Below are 14319 nucleotides of genomic sequence, written 5' to 3' on the forward strand. Positions count from 1 at the left end.
ACAAAGAATAATCTCCTCAAGCAAAATCAATGGTTTAAAGTTTTTTTTAAAACTATTTTCCTTAGCAAATTTTCAAAAATGTTGCTATTAAAACCAATTCTAAGATGTTGCTTTTCTCTTAAACCTTTTTTTGCCTCGTACCTAAGTTTTTCAAACAAACTCTGCTAAGTTTTGTCTTGAACAGTTAAGTTTTTTTTTCAAAACTAGCTTATTTTTTGATATATGGCAAAGGGGGAGAGTAGAGAAATTCAAAAGAGAACAATAAATCCAAAGGGGAGGTTATATTAAGGGGGAGTTTGTAATGCCATGTCTTTCTTTACATCTTACTGCATATTATTAATTAACTTTGAATTTCGATTGCCATAATCAAAAAGGGGGAGATTGTTGGTACGGGGAGCATCCAACGATCGAACCTGAGTTTTGATAATGGCAAAGGATTCAAAGTTAAGGTTTGTGGTGATCTAACGTGCTGAATAAGTGTTTCAGGAAAGTCCTAGCTGCGGTTAGGCAAAGGGAAAATCCTAAGGGGTGTTGGTTGCTACTCGGAAAGCCTAGAGGTTCCACTGTACAAAAATTTTGTACAAAGGTCTGAACCTTTTCCTAGCTACCATGTGTTCTTTTAAATTAAATTTTGGATCGCCTGCGGAACTTAACACGTTTGATCCAAAACTTAATCTATTTGTTCTTTTAGGTTTTGACTTGGATCTCCTGCGAAACTTAACACATTCGACCCAAATCACCTTAAGTTATTAATTCCATTAAATATTAATTTCCATAATCGGTTCCCAGTACTGACGTGGCGAGGCACATGGCCTTCTTGAATATGGGAGCAACCACCACCGACTAGACAAAACCTTTTATAGAAATCTAATATTTAATTTCCTAAAATAACTTTAGGTTAATCGAAGAGAACAATCAAATCACAAGGAAAAAAAAACAAAAGAACACAACATCGAAAAACATATTCAAAATTCTAGAACGTAAGCCTCTTGTATTTGGTATTATTTCCATAAATAACTAGTATGATGCGGAAAGAAAAAATTACTTGTAACGACCACCCTTCTTACTACTACTACACTCTAAGGATGACCGTTACTTACTACTAACTCTACTTAACCGGTGTGATTAAAAATCACATGGAAACCCTTACCGAAAAATTCCGGCAGAGTCTCCCCTGTACCGGTGACCATATTTAACAATACATGCAATATATACTCAGCCACAAGCGGCTGGAACACATATCCATCAACCAAAAAGAATAACATCACCACGCAGTTTAATGAAATCAAAATGAATAGCAGAAACAAAATAAAAACATACAATTAACTAACAGCGGAAGACTAAATGACTCATCTAATACATACTTAATAAATGGTAATCTTAATAAATTCTTAAACTAATTCCCAAGGCTTCCATAGTCCTGGCATCACACATCATCCGCGCCACCTTGTCGCCTTCCTTTCTATATCTTTTCTCTTCCTTTATCTGCAGTAAGAGGAAGTGTAGTCTATAAGCAAAATTTGCTTAGTAAGCGCTATCTAACTCACAAAATCACGAATGTGCATGTATACGAAAAGAACTAGAAACTATATGCTCTAAAAAGAAATAAAGCATAAACATAACTGCTCATGTCAAACTAATAGCAAAGAAAAACTAAGGAATCTACTCATGTAATTCTAATAGTTAATCATGCTGCTCATCTAATAGGTAAACATAAAAACTAATCATCTACAAGATAAACATGGTAGAATAAAGAACTAAACTTACTGAATTCTAAACACTTTCTGAATCTTATTTCACTTGTTTAAAGACTTATTCTTTAATACTTTATACTTATGTAAAACTTGTTTTACTTATTCAAAAACTTATACTTATAATACTTCAAAATAATAATCAACTTCTTCTTGGGCCCGGCAACTGTACTTTTACTTTTGTAACGACCCGACCCATTCGGCGGCCCATTTGGCGACCCTATGGTCGTCGACCGTCGACCGTCGGCCGAGCCGTTACTACTAGGTTATCTAAACCTAGGGACGACTATGGGAGCCCAGCCCAAGGACAGAGAGTCCAACACAGTGCCACTGATAAAAGTAAAATACTTGTTATCTTTTAATACTTCTATATAATGCCTCGGCATTTTCTTTAGCATCTTGTGTGCCAAAATCTCCAAAGTCTTGACTTTGGGATCTACTTAAGGCCTTGGCCTTTTTCTTTCTTTTCTTTATCTTTCTTATACTTTTCTTTATCTTTCTTATACTTTTCTTATAAAAAAATGTCTCTTACAAAACTGAAATGTTTAAACAAATTCTAACACTGAAATGCTTAAACAAAAGTCTGTATACAAAGCTTAACAAAAATCTGCATATTAAACTTATCCAAAATCTGCATACTAAGCTTAACAAAAATCTGCATACTAAGCTTATCTAAAATCTGCATACTAAGCTTAACAAAATCTGCATACTAAGCTTATCTAAAATCTGCATACTAAGTTTAACAAAATCTGCATTATAATCTTAATAAAATCTGCACTTGTAAGCTTAATAAAATTCTGCACTTGTAAACTTAATGAAATTCTGCACTTATAGGCTTTAATTAAAATCTGCAAACTCTCCTTATTGTTTACAACCGTAAGGCCAGTTTTATCTCTTAACCCTCTAACAAATCTCCATTCTGTAAATTGAGTTAACTGCACTTCCTCCAATCCAAAAACATCAAACAACTTTCTTTGAAACAGATAACTTTTTAACACACTTCTAAACATATGGTACCTATGTAAATCTTCTTTTTATTGGTTCTAAGCTTATACTTTTATTTTCCTTCTTTGTGATTCTCGGCAGCAAGTTTAAAGAACCATCCTCAACTTCTCAAATCACGGCTATTCAAGTCATAACCAAACTTCACCAACCTGACCGAGATCCGAAAACATCATAAGGTAGCAAGAGAAATTCTCGAAATCAAACAATGACTACCAAATCTGTCCAGAAAGGAATTGCAAACCTTCACAAAAATAGTGCACCTAATTCACTAGTTTGCTTCCTATTCCACCAGAAACCAAACAAAAGCCCAAGCCAACCCAAAAGAGCAGTACTGCCCGTGACCTCTATCTAATGAGTTAGCTACTCATTTCCTAATTAAGCTCCAGAACTTATTCCTGCTCGAAAACTACAAGAGAAAATATGTACATTCTATTCAAATCTTTAAAATATCATCATGAAGAACCAATTGAATTTTTTAGGCTTTTCTTCTAACATAGGAAACAACCCAAGAAAGAAAGTTTCTGGTCCTGACTTCATAAATGGCATGAAAGATACAACCAACAAGCTTAAGGTAAAGTCATCAAGGAAATCAAAAACCCAAGCTTAAGATCTGTTCATGCTCAGAAAATTAGCAAGGGAATCCAAAAACTGAACCTAAGGGAGGAACAAAAGAAATTCGGAGCTATCCTACTGCAGGTGAGTAGCAACTTACCTCGCTGTTCTTGAGCTTACTACCGAAGGAGAAAGGTAGCTCTAGGGTTTCGGAGGAGCTCACAATCTCGGCCTCTTCCCTTCGTGTCCGCGCTCACGGGCTTCTTCTTCACTGTCGCTCGAGAGGAGAAGGCGCACGGGAGGAGGAGATAGAGGTGAAGCCCTTAGCCCTCTTCTTTGTTTCTGCCCAAGAGAAGCCGACGCCGTCGCTCGCGATCGGGAGAGGAAAGGAGAGGAAAAGGGTTTTCGGTTTGGGAATTTACCACCTCAACTTATCTCTCTTTATAATCTTCATATTCTGTTAACTTGTTAAATAATTTTCCTACCTTTTCTAAACAGAAAATTCCGTTTGCCCACCTGGTCAGCCGGCTTTTGCGCGAGTTAAAGGTCGCGTGTTCGAACTCTGCTCGGCTCCCTTTTATTTTGGTATTTCTGTTCCCAAAAAACTGCTTATATAGATTTTATTCCATACTATATTAACAAAACTTTCGCAGACCAGCTGGTTATATAGACTTTTAGGACTCCAAATCGTGAAATTTGGGGTGTTACATTACTAGTTATACCTTGTAGAAAAAACCTCTTGATCTTCTACCGTATTCCTCTTCTAACCTCGGACGTTGTGTGGGCAACGATCTTCCGAGATGAGAAACCACCAACCACCTTCTTCTCCTCCTAGCTAGGTTCGGCCACAAAGAAAGAAGCTTCACCAAGGAAGAAAATCAAAACACTAACCAAGCTCCAAGAGATGCTCGCTTCCTCTCCTTCTTCTTCTTCTTCTCCAAGTAGTATCCGGCCACCACAAGAGCTCCAAGGAAAAAGAGGGGTTCGGCCACCACAAGAGGAAGAGAGGGAAAGGATGGCCGGCCACACCAAGGAACAAAAGAGGGAGAGAAAATAATAGAGGTTGTGTCTCATGAAGGCACCCCTACCCCTTCTTTTATATTCCTTGGCCTAGGCAAATTAGGAAATTTAATTACAATAAAATTTTCTTAATTTCCTTGACATGATTTAATTAAGAAAAATAAAATAAAATTTCCCCAATTGAAATCTTATGGCCGACCACATCAATGAAATCAAATTGGACAAGTTTCAATCAACAATTAAAACTTCCTAATTTGTTTCCGGAAATTTTAAAATTAAAATTTCTCTTCAAAAATCTCTTCATGGTTGATAAAAGGAAATTTCTATAATTTTAATTTTACATCATGTGAATAATTTTTAGAGAGAAAATAAAATATCTCACCAATCTACAAATAAGGAAAGAGATCTATTCTCTTTCTTTAATCTTTTGTAGATCTTTTATAAGAGATATTTTAATTTAAATTCTCTTTAATAAATTATTTCTTCCACATAATAAAAATTAAAATTAAAATTCCTTTTTAATTTAATTTGGCCCTACTAGCTTGGGTTCAAGTTAGGGCCGGCCACCCAATTTATACCTAGGGCCCTAGCTTGGTTCCCAAGCTAGCTTAGCCGACCCTTTAGGTATAGAAGGTGGGTATAGGTGGGTATAGTACTCTATAAATAAGAGGCTACGATAGGGACCAAGAGAAGGAATTGGTTTTGGTCTCCGATAAAATTAAGCATCGCTTCGAACACACAACTTAATTTTATCAATAATAATTCATTCCACTAGAGAACTATTATTGAACTACCGCACCAATCCCAAATTACATTTTTGGGCTCCTTCTTATTATGAGTGTGTTAGTCTCCCTGTGTTTAAGATATCGAATGTCCACTAATTAAGTGAGTTACTGACAACTCATTTAATTAATATCTAAATCCAAGAGTAGTACCACTCAACCTTATTGTCATGTCGGACTAAGTCCACCTGCAGGGTTTAACATGACAATCCTTATGAGCTCCTCTTGGGGACATTATCAACCTAGTATCTCTAGGACACAGTTTCCTTCTATAATCAACAACACACACTATAAGTGATATCATTTCCCAACTTATCGGGCTTATTGATTCATCGAACTAAATCTCACCCATTGATAAATTAAAGAAATAAATATCAAATATATATGCTTGTTATTATATTAGGATTAAGAGCACACACTTCCATAATAACTGAGGTTTTTGTTCCTTTATAAAGTCAGTATAAAAGAAACGACCTCAAATGGTCCTACTCAATACACTCTAAGTGTACTAGTGTAATTATACAGTCAAGATAAACTGATACCTAATGACACTATGACCTTCTAATGATTTGTTCCTTTCCATTTTGGTCGTGAGCTACTGTTTATAATTTATAAGGTACTGATAACATTATCTTCTGCATGTGACACCACATGCTATGTTATCTACAATATAAATTAATTGAACAACTACAAACAAATGTAGATAATTTGATCAAATGTGATTCTTTATTCAAAACAAATGTTTACAAAAGCTTAGGCTTTCAGTATACACTCCAACAAGGGGTGGTAACCTTAGGTCCTAAGGGGTGGCAACCCTAGGTGGAGGAAAACCCTAAGGGGCGGCAACCTTAGGTCCTAGGGGACGGTAACCCTAGGTGAGGGAAAACCCTAAGGGGCGGCAACCTTAGGTCCTAGGGGACGGTAACCCTAGGTGAGGGAAAACCCTAAGGGGCGGCAACCTTAGGTCCTAGGGGGTGGTAACCCTAGGTGAAGAAAAACCCTAGGGGGCGGTAACCCTAGGTCCTAGGGGGTGGTAACCCTAGGCAGAAAGTCCAGTCGGTCTGGAGGATCGGACTGGCATCAGGTAATCTCTCCTGAGGGGAGTAGGTGAGGACGCGTTCCCCGTAGAGGGAACAGTAGGCGTCGGGTCGACCTAGGGTTTCCGGTTGGAAATCCGAAGACTGTCAGTTATTCCTTACAGTGTTTTATCAGATTATAACACTGTCTTGCAGGGTATTTGCTCGGACTAACCTTGTTTTGCAGGTGAGGAACCTGCTGGAAAAAGGTGGTCCGGGCGCCCGGGATGGATCCGAGCGCCCGGAGGTCCAGGCGCCTGGAATAGGTCCGGGCGCCCGGGACCAAGTTTTATCCCTATCGCGACTTCGCCACGTGGAGCATCCTGGTTGGTTGTCCACGTCACACTCCAGGCACCCGGAAGGGATCCAGGCGCCCGGAATGTCATATAGAGGGTCGAGGGTGCAGCCAAAGAACAACCATCTTCTAAGCATTCTCCGTGCGACAAGCTGCTAACGTCTCGACTCAGAAGTGCTACAACGACAATTCGGAGCTTCAGCTGTATTCTTTTTATTGTTGGTACAATATTCTTTTCTGCTTGAATTGTACTTAGCGTGTAATAGATTTTACGAATTATAGTTGTTGCCCACCGGAAGCGATCAAGGATCGCGGGCCTTCGAGTAGGAGTCGTCACAGGCTCCGAACAAAGTAAATCCTTCGTGTCTACGTTATTTACTTTTCCGCTGCGTTATTTCTGAACAAGCTTTTATGATTTCGAAAAATGAAATAGCCACGAGCGCTATTCACCCCCCCCCCCTCTAGCGCTTTCGATCCATCATCAATATCGATCATGTTATTGCCATGAATGATTTCTAACTCATCTAGATCATGAACCAGATTTATAGTTATTTGGGTAATCAAACCACCAAAGACAATCAATCCCGAAGATGCTTTCCCGACTCTCACAAGGTTTTGCAAAAAATGGAAATCAGAATCAAAGTCAACCTTATGCAACATAGCCCAAAGAGCATAAAGTTCAACTTTCCTAACAACTTCATCACTTTCCCCTCTACCAAAAATAGATATACTCATGACTCGGTGTAATTAAGTACCTAAAGATGGGATTTTGCATATGGGAAGCCTTAGCTCTAGAGCGCTCATAAGGTTGGTTCAATTCGGTAATTGAGTTCCAAAAATTATTCCATTTAAATCTAGGGTCAAACCTTCGAGAGCTGCCAGTAGACAAACCAAAACAACTATTAAAATCACTAAATGTCCACTGAAATTCTTGATTCATTAATCTAAAAGTAATTTTGCCAATATAATCATCTTCATTCGAGTAGTGGGCATCTAATGAGCTCAAGAATTCAAATATAATTCAAGGATATGTAGGTAGATGTGTGTACATAATATCATCCAATCAAGAGAACCAATCAACCAATCCATATCATCTCTAATTCCTAAATTATCTAAAACAGTTGGGTCCATATTGTTGGAACCCCAAGATTATTTTGATGTGATCAAACAAGTTAAGTTAGGTCCTGTGGTGTTTTAACCATTGTGTCTAAGTGTGCAAGAGCTTAGGAGTACAGGAAGTCGAGCGGAAGACGCGACTAGCGATAAGGACGACATGGAGAGAGAGCCGAAGGGCTCGGTGCGTCCGAAGGATGAGGTGCCCCGGAAGAGTACACCGGCGGACGAGAAGGAAGCGTGTGGAGTTTCCGAGGGACGAGAAGCCAGAACGGAAGATTACTTGGGGAGTAAGAGACGCTGTTAGTGAGAAGGTCGGCACGGGAGAGAGCCGACGAGCTCGGTGCGTCCGAGGGATGAAGAGCTGCGGATGAGTACGCTAGCAGACGAGAAGGAAGCACGCGACGATTCCGAGGGACGAGAAACCGGGAAGGAAGGTTGCTCAAGGAGAAGGCCGAAAGTTGGGTTCGAGTGACCACTATTCTGGATGGCCGAGATCACCCAAGCAAGCGGAGCTGGAGCAGAAGACTCGGACCGAGGCGAGCTTAACCGGAGCAGAGGGCCCGGACAGAAAAAAGTCAACTCTATTGGTCCGGGCGTCCGGAACCATTCCAGACGCCCGGACCTGGATATTATCCAGATCGCGGTCAAACGCGATCTATACGAGAAGGGATAAAGTTTTCTCCCCTCCCAGGCACCTGGAACCCTTACAGGCGCCCCGACCAAAGCTATAAATATAACCTTGGTCCAAGAAACTTAACAAGACAAGCAATTCTGATTACAACATTTGTATGCTTTCATTGTAGTTTAGCTTCTTATTTTCTCTGTGCTTGAATGTTGTAAGAGGCTTCTCCGCTCGAAAGGAGATATCTATTGTGCTTCATTCTCTTTTGATTAACAACCTCCCCGGTTGTAACCAAGTAAACTCCCTTGCCTCTACTCTTTTAGTTTATTGATTTTAAATTAATGCAAGTGTTCTTTTGAAAGTTCGAGAAGAGTTTGCTTTTTAATTGTGCAGGCTATTCAACCCCCCTTCTAGCAGGCCCAACGGTCTCCAACACATATATCGTGTGTACACAATCTTTCTTGCGACAAGAATATTAAATCTAGCTTTATGATCATCATTTCTAAAGACAATATTGAATTCATTGTCGTTACCTTCATCGTGTGTCATCCTTTTGCCTTTTCCCTTTGTAACTTTCCCCTTGCCCTTTTCTTTTGTTGGTTCCTTTCCTCCGTTGGATCCACCACTTCCTTTTTGAAGCTTTTTCAAAAGATTAGACATGATGTCTAGTTAAGAGAGGGTAAGATGCTTGATTAGAGAAGTGAGATCTCGAGAAAATAGATCTTGAGAAAGAAGATCTCAGGTAAGGAGGTTGTAGATCTTAAGGAAGAGAGGATTTACTATTTAACTTTAGATCTAGATCTAGATCTTATTTATGGAGAAAAATGAGTAAGAGATCTAGATCTAAGAAGCAAAAAGAGAGGTTGAAGATGAGAGGGATTAGGGAAGAATAGATTGGCTTGGGGGTGTGGCCGACACGACCTTGACAAGACCATGTCTTATAGACATGGCCAAATCTTGAGACTTACACGGTCGTGTAGATCTATACGGCTCAAATCTTCCCCTTCTCGGCCAAACCCACACGACCATGCCAATTGGCACGGGCAGTATCATCTCCCTCTCGGTTGAGCTTACATGGTCGTGTGTGTCACACGACCTCTTTCTTCTTCTTCTCTGGAATTTTCACACGACCATGTGAATTCACATGACCTTGTCCACCTTCTCCTCGGGTATTTCTACACGACTGTATCGATTGACACAGCCAAGTGTTGGATCGTGAATTCGATAGAGGGGGGTGAATATCAATTGAGAAATTATCGTAAACTACGCTACGGAATAAACGAAAAACACAACAACGCTAACACAGAATCAATTTACTTGGTTCGGAGCCTATGTTGACTCCTACTCCAAGGCCCGCACTCGTCGAGTGCTTTCGTTGGGTAATCCACTAGCAATTCATAAAATATTACAAGTTTGAGTACAAATGCTATTAAGGAAATAATACCGACAATAATTAGAAAAAGAGAAAACAGTAGCACTTTGTCGGAGAAGTGTCGTAGGAGCACAGAAGCGTAGATCATGAGTTATTCCTTTGATTCAGCCTTCACCCTCCTTATATAGGAGGTTCGGGGTGGCCGGATCCCTTCAGGGCACCCTGAATGTGACGTAGCCGAGCCAGTCAGCGATCTCCACGTGGCGAAGCGACGATATGGGTAAAAGTTGCCTCCAGGCGCCCGGACCCTTGTTTTCCACAATCTCCTTCCTGCAAGAAAACGTTAGTCCGAGGCAAGTATAAATCATATCCTGTAAAATAGAATGTTAGCACATTTTATGGATAAGCAGAATAGTAATTAGATTCTGTCTCCTCGAGACCGGAATCTAGTCACGATCTCGACTTAGATATCCGAAATGGATCTAAGTCAGATCGGCGCCTAATGTTCCCTTCCCAAGAACATGTCCTCATAGTCACTCCCCTCTAGTGACTTACCTTCACTTACCTGTCAGACGTCTGGTCAGCTCTTCGACCCGTCTGGACTTCGTGCCAGCTATCCGATCAACCCGTCGACCTAGCTGGACTTCGTGCTAAATGCCCGGTCAGGCCATCGACCCGTTTGGACTTCGTGCCATCTATCCGGCCGGCCCGTCGACCTAACTGGGCTTCGTGCCAGACATCAGGTCAGCCTGTCGACCTATCTGGGCTTCTCCTACACACTCGATCAGAGTGTTAAATAACAACGAAACTAACTTAACCTATTTTGTCATTCATCAAAACTTGAGTTAGACCGTTAGTGCTAACCGCACCAACACCAAGTACTTTTCTTCCTCGGGTTAGCTCACACGACCCGTGTGAGTCACATGGCCACCTTCTTCTTCTTCACTGTCAATGTCACACAACCGTGCATAGTACACAGTCGAGCCCAGTTAGGTCTAGTAATGCTGAATTTCCTCCTTTCCAACTTCTCTGATGTCTCGATGCCCATGAATTAACCACAGCCAGCTCATGGAGGCAAAATACAACCTGAAAACAAAAAAAACAAAAGTTTAAAAATACTAATTAATGAAAAAGAGAACCAAAACTGAATCTAACTAAAAGAACCCTTGGGTTGCCTCCCAAGAAATGCTTGTTTAAGGTTATTAGCTTGACCCCGTCTTCGTTTTCACAGATTATACCCAAGGTGGCATAGATTTTCCTCCTTGGGTTGATGATGCTTCCTCTTCCTTCATTCTTGCCCTCAGAGGGTAGAGGAATTTTTTAATTTTTAATTGGGGGCCTTCTCCCAATGCTTCCCGGATCATGTTCTTCATCCGACGACCTCCCATGAGGATGGAAGCTCCATTCCTCTACTTTATAAGCATCCGCCCCACTGCAAATGCTTACTAACAAAAAAGAGACATGGTTAGGAGAATTAGATAAATCATACTTCAATCTTTCCTTACCGATTACCAAAAAAAGTTTATGGTTTTTCACATCAATTATGGCTCCAGTTGTTGCAAGGAAAGGTCTTCCCAGTATAATTGGAATTTTTGGGTCTTCCTCTATGTCTAGTACCACAAAATCTGTGAGTATGATGCTGTCATCTACTTCTATAGGCACATCTTCAACAATTCTCATAGGGTACCTGCAAGAATGATCAGCTAATTGCAATGTCATGGTAGTTAGTTTAAAGTTTTTGGGACCTAGCTTATTACAGATCGAATATGGTATGTGTAGGATCGAAAAAAATTTAGATATCTCCACAATAACATGATATTGTCCACTTTGGGGCCTAGACCCTCATGACTTTACTCTTGGGCTCTCCCCAAAAGGCCTCATGCCAATGGAGATATCTTTTCTCTTATAAACTCATGATCTTTCCCATGTGTTTTCAATATGGGACTATGTTTGCAACCTTGCAACCCTAACAATCCCCCCTCAAACAAAGGACCATAGGCTTCCCACGTCTGATCCTCGACCCACCAGGTCTTCCTGCCCCTCAGTCCACCCGACCTACTAGGACTTCATTGCCTAGTCGCAACTAGGACTTCCTGCCTGGTGTCTGATCCTCTTGATCCGAACATAGGAGCCCCCACTTTATTTGTTCGAGGTCAATATTGTATCCACATGGCTCAATCAGACCATAGCTCTTGTGCACAGTCGGCGGTTAAACCTTCTAGTAGTTCGGGCTCTGATACCAATTGTAGGATCGAAAAGAATTTAGATATCTCCATAATAGTATGATATTGCCCACTTTGGGCCTAGACCCTCATGACTTTGCTCTTGGGCTCTCCCCAAAATGCCTCATGCCAATGGAGATATCTTTTCTCTTATAAACTCATGATCTTTCCCATGTGTTTTCAATATGGGACTATGTTTGCAACCTTGCAACCCCAACAGTATGAGGCTAACACTTGCCCCCAAATCACAGAAAGCTTTTTCAATGAATTTGGATCCTATAGTGCAAGGAATATAAAAACTTCCAGGATCTTCGAGTTTTGGGGAAGTGTTCTTCTCAAATAAAGTGCTATATTCTTCTGTTAGAGCTACCATCTCGATGTCTCCTTTTCTTCTTTTATTTGACATAATGTCCTTCAGAAACTTGGCAAACTTTGGCATTTGTTGAATGGAATCAATCAAAGGGACTTTAACACAAATATCTTTTACCTTGTCAAGAAATCTACCAAATTCTTCATCCTTCTTCATCATAACTAATCTTTGTGGAAAAGGGATTGTTTGGCTTTGAGGGTAGAGTGAAAAAATCTCTTCAACCTTCTTGGTATTCTCCTCATCATCTTGAATCTGAACTGGTTGAAGTGTTTGAGGAGAGAGCTCTTCTTGAATTTTCATAGCAGTCACTTGGGGATCTCCCAAGGTCCATCCGCTCTGAAGCTCAATTCTATTGTAGTGTTCCATTGGGTTGACATCAGGTTTTCCTGGAAAATGTCCTGGTGCTCTTGAAGATGATGAAGCTATCTGAGCAATCTGGCTATCTTGCATTTTCTAGTGCTTCTCAGAACTATCCATTCTCTGATTTAGCATCTTGATTTCTTGCTTCAATTCATTTTGACCATAAATGACTTCCTCAAACATTTTCTCCAATTTGGATAACTGATAGCCTTGAGTAGGTTGTTGTTGTCGATAGCTTTGTTGTCCAGGATAGTAGCTTGGTCTAGCCCCTGTGGATGGTCCTTATTTTTTATTGTTACGATAAGAAAAGTTTGGATGATTCTTCCAACTAGGGTTGTATGTGTTGGAGTATGGATTGTTCTGCCTTTAATTATAACTCATGATGGCGTCACACTGCTCAATTTGATTGACTTGTGCAGAGATGACTCCCAAGGGGCATGAGTCTTGAGCATGATCTGAACTTCCACATGTTTCACAAACACATACTATGGCATTGATTGTGCTTGAATTAGTTCTCATATTTTTCAGCTTTTTGGTAAGAGCATCCAGCTTTTCAGACATCAAAGTGATTGCATCTAAATCAAATTTTCCTAATGCTTTAGTTGGGTTTGCAGACGAATAACCTCCACATCTTTCTGATGTCCATTGATGATGGTTCTATGCTACACTTTTAATTATATATTCAGCTTCATCAAGACTTTTATTCATCAGTGCCCCTCTAGCTACAAAATCTAAGGACATTTTTGTATGGTAAGTGATAAAATGTGCATAATACTAACCATTTTTTAAGTCCATGGTGTGGGCATTGTCTGTGCATATTATTAAATCTATCTCATGCTTCAAATAATGATTGAGAGTCTGACTGTCTGAAGCTTGCTATCAAATTTCTTATATGAGCAGTCTTGATAGGGGGATATAATTTGTCCAGAAATTGTTGCTCACATTGCTCCCAAGTGGATATGTTGTTGGCTGGTAAAGAATTTAGCCACTATTTGGCTCTATCTCTCAAAGAAAACTCAAATAATAATAGTCTCACTACCTCTGCTGGAACCCCATTCATTTTCATTGTATTGTAAATTTCATAAAAAACTTCAAGGTGTTGATTCGGATCTTCATGTGGTCTGCCCTCGAATTGGTTCTGTTGTACCATGGTAATTATTGTAGGATCGAAAAGTACTAGAGGAGGGTGAATAGCGCTCGTGGCTTTCACATTCGTTTCAGAAAACTTTGAGTAATACACAACGAAAATAAATGAAACAATTGCAAAAACACACAAACACCAAGGGTTTTACTTGGTTCGGAGCCTGGGGCGACTTCTACTCCAAGGCCCACGCTCGTTGAGCATTTACTTTGGGCAATCACTATAAGCTCGAAAATTTACAATTTGAAATGCAAGTAAAGTAGTAATGAAATTATACCGACAATGGAAAACACAGAATTTTAAAGCTTCGGGTTGTCGGTATCTTGTTACAACTTTATTGGATCGTCCTTTGAGCAGCACACAGAAGAATGGTTGCGAGTTCTTATTGTATTCTTGCTGCTGCTCGAACCGAGCTTAAGTAGCCCATGGAGGATGCCTCCAACACCATGGAGGGCGCCCTCAATCCCGCCGAAACCGCAGCGTGGATGAGCTCCTAATTGGTCGCCGCTTATTTGCCTGAGGGCGCCTCTAACTCCATGGAGGGCACCCTCCACCAGCATCCAGGGCACCCTCAACTCCATGGAGGGCGCCCTCCACCCAGCGTCCAGGGTGCCTCCAACTCCATGGAGGGCGCC

General features: G+C 40.5%; 1 non-coding gene across 1 annotated transcript; it reads left to right on the forward strand.

Moving 5' to 3' along the window:
• Positions 1-13331: 13331 nt before the first annotated feature.
• On the forward strand, positions 13332-13438 carry LOC121978956. Its single transcript, XR_006111268.1, has one exon. It is a non-coding gene; the product is annotated as a small nucleolar RNA R71 (small nucleolar RNA).
• The last annotated feature ends 881 nt before the right edge of the window (positions 13439-14319 follow it).

Source organism: Zingiber officinale, chromosome 4B (genome assembly GCF_018446385.1).
Source record: "Zingiber officinale cultivar Zhangliang chromosome 4B, Zo_v1.1, whole genome shotgun sequence".
Lineage (NCBI taxonomy): Eukaryota > Viridiplantae > Streptophyta > Magnoliopsida > Zingiberales > Zingiberaceae > Zingiber > Zingiber officinale.